This window comes from Sinocyclocheilus anshuiensis, unplaced genomic scaffold (genome assembly GCF_001515605.1).
Source record: "Sinocyclocheilus anshuiensis isolate Anshui unplaced genomic scaffold, SAMN03320099.WGS_v1.1 scaffold300, whole genome shotgun sequence".
NCBI classification, from domain to species: Eukaryota; Metazoa; Chordata; class Actinopteri; order Cypriniformes; family Cyprinidae; genus Sinocyclocheilus; species Sinocyclocheilus anshuiensis.
The window spans coordinates 1,552,314-1,559,016 of record NW_015557379.1 but is presented as its reverse complement, the minus strand read 5'-3'; positions in this window follow the sequence as shown (position 1 = coordinate 1,559,016).

Here is a 6,703-nt window from a genome sequence, read left to right as displayed (position 1 = left end):
TGGGAGGTATGTCAAACCCAAGAAAGCAGGGTAAGTCACACCCGTTACTGAAAGAGAGATAATGTATACTCAGAGTGAGTTACCATGGTAACTTACTCTGAACCTAACCTGGTCGAGAGCAGGTCTTCTTTGGTAAACCCAGAGTTTCTTTTGGTCTTTTTAAAGCACAAGTGAAGTTTAAATACCTAATTCATTCATTCATTCATTGACGTTGCAAAAATGCTTTTCTTACTGAGTATTTTTGTTGTTATTTTTTGCTTAATTTGTTTATTCAACTTTTACAATAACAACAGGATATAGGTACAAGAAAATGTTATTCCCCCTCCACCCCGAAACACAAAAAAAGAAAAGAAAAAAGGAGGCACAATTATAGTGCAAGTTAAGCATTTACAAATATTAAGTATACACATTGACAGATGTTTAGACATACATGCACACAAAATGTATATGTCTCAACAGATTCAAGTCATCCTCATGATAACATCTTAATGTTTAGATTAACAAAATGTAGAAGTAGTACTAGCATATTCAGAAAAAAAACCCCTATGGGGTCTGAGGGGGTTTTGGGGCCCTGGAAAAGTTTTGACATGCCCTGACATTTCTGTTTTTTTTCAGTATCTTAAAAACATATTAATGGCTAAAGTCTGATTACACTGTATTCAGCACAAACTGTGCTACAATAATATGTTAGCAACATGACTGTACATTAGACGTGCTGGTATTCGGTAACGCGATTTATCATGATCATGAATATGCACGATATAGTTGGCACTTCAAAATACCATGTATAATTATTTATTACAAATTATTCAGATTTTTTGAATGCATTTTAAAAATACTTTTCCCATCAACTGGGTAAAATGCACAACACCCTGTAACCCATAAACAAAGCACGTTTTGTTTCAGGATTTAAATATTTCAAACAGCCATTCAGATTTTTGTATTCACAGTGGTGTTCATCACAGCACACAATACTTAAATAATTAGACTTCAAGGTCCAGTCCGAAATGACACCCTGTAACCCATAAACAAAGCACGTTTTGTTTCAGGATTTAAATGTTTCAAACAGCCATTCAGATTTTTGTATTCACAGTGGTGTTCATCACAGCACACAGTACTTAAATAATTAGACTTCAAGGTCCAGTCCGAAATTTTCGTATGCGTTTTTTCGTATTCGTCATCCTTTCCTATCAAAATGCTTGCTACAGATGCGAAAACGCAGAAAATCGAACCTGGTCCGAATTTTTTTATGATGGACAAAAGTTTCGGAGGCAGTGTGTAAACGTGATTGAGACAACATGAGGTCGTGTTTATTTTTCAACGTGCGAAAATTTCGGAAGGAAAATTCGGACTCAGTGTGCAATGGCCTTAATAGGCTATTTATTTTCAAAATGTTATACATTTTAATCTGGATGTACAATATGCCCTAGATATTGTTTGACAATGTTCTAATTCTTTATTGTTCAGTCACACTTTAAATTAAGGCTCCATTAGTTAACATTAGTTAATTCATTAGTTAACATAAATTGCCAGTGAAAAAATTCTTCTTAATGAAATGATTTATTAATCTTAGTTAACTTCAACATTTAACATGTTGTTAAAATCAAAAGCTGTAACTGTATTATTTAATGAACATCAACTAACAGGTTTTGATTTAAACAAAGAATAATAACTACTGTAACAAATGTAGCTATTGCTCATTGTTAATGCGTTAACTAATGAGACCTTATGGTAAAGTGTTACCTATTGTTCTTATAATTATTTTGCACTTTAATCCGTTTGAAACATTTGTTTACTTTATACATTTTTGTGCATTGCTTTATTGTATTTAAATCTTAAGGTCTTTTTGTTATAAGGAAAAAGTTATTAAACCTGTTATAATGTATTATGACATCTAGGGATGTCCCGAGCCAATCTCATGGATCGGGATTGGGGCTGATCAAGCATTTTTTTAAACTAATCTGTATCGGTTCTCCTCAGCCTGATCCTTATTTTACATCAGCTGTCACGCCGGTGTCGTTCAGTAGGAGGTGGTATGCTCCTTTAAGTGGGTTTGCCAACCGCCATTAAAGGGGTCATATGATGCTGCTAAAAAGAACATTATCAGATCTTCTTTATGCACCAAGAGCTTGTAACACTCCAAAGAGAAAGGAAAAATTGAAATCGCATCATGTGACCCCTTTAAAGCCGTCAGTTTGAGCTTCCATGTTCAGTGTATTTGATGGACACTTTTATAATGATCAATCATTCATTTATCATTTTATTTATCTGCCGTCAGGCTATCTGAGATGTCATTGTCATAATGCATTGCGTCTTAATTCGGGTTTGAATGACTGACATTCTGACACCGCGAGCTTCATTTTTTCTAACCTTACCTCCACTTTATCTTGCTATTATTCTGCTTACTGTACATATAAAATAGAAGAAGTTAATATCAGTAGTCCCATATTCATAATTGTGACTACAAAGCCTGCTTACAATGTCTACTATTGTAATATACATAATGCAACTCATTTTAACGGCACTAATTTTATTAACGAGCGATTAACGCAGCGCGCATTTCCTGTTTGACCCGTGGCCTAGCCCATACAGGAGAATTGGAAAATGCAGCCATAGACAGTTAAGAGTGCAGCAGCAAACAGAAATGGAGAAAGAAAAAGGTCTTCTGAACGGTAAATTAATTTACTGATAGTTCTGTCGACAAGACAAAGGTTGTCTGCGTGTATTGTCGATGTGAATTAAGTGATCACCGCAGCACGTCGAGTTTAAAATATCACTTGATGGCGAAGCATACAGCCAAAGGCAGACCACACTAGATAGTTTGCAGCAGAGATGGGTGGACAACTCCACAACCAATAGACTCACCACAGTGACAGCTAAATGGGTGGCTACAGCATGTAGGCCAGTTAATGTAATGGAGGATGAGGGTCTACTTGAAATTATTCCCATCGCATCTAATGATTATACATATGAACTACCTTCGAGAGCCACCGTTACAAGCAAGATTCACAACTCCTATGAAGAGGAGAAAGCTAAAGTTGAGGAGGCATTGAGACAGACGAACAAGGTCACGCTAACCGGAGACTACTGGACTTCCCTCAGTAACGGTAGCTACCTGGGGGTCACAGCACATTTTTTGACACACACTGGAATCTTCGGTCACACGCCAGACGAGAGGCACTATGCTGACATTTGCGCTGAGCACTTTCTGCAAGTAGCCAGACAGTGGAACATTGAACTCAAAATTAGCACACTGACAACTGATAGTGCACGCAACATGATTGCAGGCAGCTCCCGTTCAGGCATATATGCCTTGCATTGCATACAGCCTCCACTGAGATATCACAGTTTCGATCCAGAACAGCCCGTTTGACAGCGCCTTGGCAAAATGCAGGAAGGTAGTGGGGCATTTCAAGCACAGCCCAAGCCCAGCAAACACAGCAGAGATCGAACAGCAGCAAGTTGCACATCTTCAAAAGAAAGAGTCACTCACACAGGAGGTATCAACTAGATGGAATAGCCCGTTGGAAATGATAAAGTGTGTTCAAAGAAATCAAGAACCACTGAGAGATGCACTACATGCAAGCAACATCAACATGCCAACAACAGCTGAACTGGATAAACTGAAGAGATTGGAGACTGTGCTGGAACACTGCAGGTAATGTATTGATACTCTCTTTTATTATGTTTGTTTCTCAGTCAAAGTAAGGTTGTGTCAAAAGTGGGGAAGTGTGTGTGCGTATCAGTGAGAGATTGAAACACACCTATAAATCATAAATAAATAGAAACTCATAATTTGTGTTTTTTATGTGACATTTATAATGTCAATATAATGTCAATAAAGAATGGATTTCTCTGTTGTTCTGACATGTCTCTGACAGCGTGTTTTGTGTGTGTGTGCACACGTGTGTGTCAGTGAGAGTGAGACAAAGACATAATGAGTGTCTCACTCACTTTCAAATTAAAGTGCTTTTCTCTACTATTGCAGGTATGTGAGTGAACTTCTAGGAGGAGAGAAGTTTGTTTCTTGCTCAGTTGTGCTGCCAGTGTTGTGTCATCTATCACGTGTGATGGAGGTCTCAGAAGGTGACAAATGTAAACAGGCTTGTCTGTTTTAGCAACTGGCTAAGTGCAAAGAAAGAGAAATAATGGGAACTTGTTGTTTTTCTATGTTCTTTTTTTCCCATGTGTTTAATAGACATGAACAAGTTCTTTGAAAAACATATCTACCATCTTTGAAACATGTCTATGTTCTTTATGCTGTATGTTTAGGGTGGTTTCCGTAATAATAAATGTTAATTTTGCATGTTCAGAAGAAGTGAGCTGTAAACAGGCTTGTGTAAGTAAATTCCTCAGTGCACAGAAAGAGAAGTAATAGGAACCTGGTATTTCTGTTCTTTTATCCCATGTGCTTAATAATAGACATGAACAAGTTCTTTGAAAAACATGTCTATGTTCTTTTTGCTCTGTTTAGGGTTGTTTCACTAATAATAAACATACATTTGCATAAAGCATCTATGTTTGTCCATGCCCATGTTGATTAGAGTCTTAAAAACTTGAGATATATATATACAAAGAGAGAGTGTGTATCTTTTAATATATACATAAACATACATCATATATATTTTACTCTCTCCACAACTCTGTATACAATGGATTGATTTTAATGACTTTAATGTGCTTTAAGTGTGCACCAAACATACATTCCTATAGGAATATACAAGTGTCGGATCGGGACTCGGCATCGGCAAATACTCAATATTCAATGACTCGGATCGGATCAGGTGCACAAAAAACCTGATCGGGACATCCCTAATGACAATGCTTTTTTTGCAACTAATTTAAAATTTCGTTATAATACCATATACCTTGATAAAAGTTTTAGCAATTAATCGCAACATGAACATTTTACCGTCACATGCCTACTGTACATGTTTGTGTTTTTGAGAAAAACAACATTTATGCTAAACATTTTACATTTTAAGTCACTGAAATAAGGCCATAAAACAAATACAGAACATTTATTCACAAGGCTTTTCAGAACGGGATGTGGTAGACTACAGTTTTTGCTATAAAATGTGAAAATCATCTTGGTCACTCATTCACAGAAAACAATATATAGATTTAACTTTTGTAAGAGTGTTTCCCATACATTGATTTATTTGTGGCGGCCCTCCACAATAACAAAACTGACTGCCACAAATAGATTTTCCAAAAAGCTTTGACTTCGTTGAATAAACATGAGCATTGCACGTTTCAAAATCAAAACCCAATGCGGGTGTTTTTATATCACTGTATTTCTGAAGGAAACCGACTGTCTTCAGAAAAGTTTGGATATCATTTTCATCTCATCTTGCATGTAATGTAAGGTAAGAGATCGTCCATGACATGCGGAGTCCCACAAGGCTCAATACTTGCACCGCTCTTGTTTAGCTTGTATATACACAATACACTTAAAAATAAATATGATTAAAAAATCTGGAATTTTTAACAACTTAAGATAATAAAAATCTAAAAATGAAAAAATAAAATATTTTAAATAAAGATATTTAAAAGAAAAAAAAATCTAATACCCTTCAAAAATCCATCAGATGAAGGTATCTGCGGAAACGGGAATTGAAGCTAACATTGGATTCGGACATGCCTGATGCCTTCCTACCTTGGAATGCATTCTCCGAAGGCAGCATTTTTCAGCTTTCGGACACAGCAAAAAACTCTAATCGGCCAATAGGGGGCACTACAGCGATCAAAAACGTTGAAATCCTATGTTAGATTTCCTCATTGTGAACAACTTTGGCTCAAGAAGTACTGTAGTCCAGGAGATATGTGAAAATAATGTTCACTTTTTCATAAAAGCATGAAACTTGGTACACTTGTATAGTTTGCAGCCCTAAGCATTGTGTTAAATGTTTTTGTGTCTAAACTTTAATTACACTAATTGTGACAGGGAGTTTGAATGCTTGAATGCCTTCTAAAAACAAAAACGAGATATACTGTATATAGTGTATCACCATTCAGTGTGTTAAAAAAGAGAGAAGCTCTCTGGTGAATGTTGTGTGTTTTATACACACACCTCTAATGACCGAGAACAATGCAGTCTTTTCAAATGCCTCTTTCTGCAGCGGACCACCCCCCTTCATGTTGAATTTGGACATGAGGGAACTTTTTTAAAACCCTAAAATATATTACAGATTGAGGTGGTTAACAATTGCGGACAAAGTTTGACATTTCAAAATGACCAGTAAAGGAATTATTTTATAAATTTCTGATTTGCGTTGTAAATTATTGAGTATTGACAGCACAATGTTTGATTAATATGGCAAGATTTGTAGGCTTTACCTGTCCGGCATCCTTCTGGCACTGTCTTTGAGGTTTCTTCCTTCAATTCTGCACAACTTTGACACCTGAATAACACATGCCAATGTCAGGCGGGTAGTATTATATGCGTCCGTGTACACATGTTTACCAACCTTGAACATTGATGCCCGTTGACCTGCAAGTTTTCCAGGTTCACCAACCCCTTAAAACTCTTTATTCCAGCAGTTTAAGTTTTTCCCTATTAGTGCCCCCCACAATCTGTCTCTGCCTCCAAAATTGTCTGGCACAACTGACTTCATAACAACACAGTGATAGCTGCTGTAACTAAAAAGTAGCCCAGTACAAACAGTAACCGCAAATGTACATGGAATAATAAATTCACCCC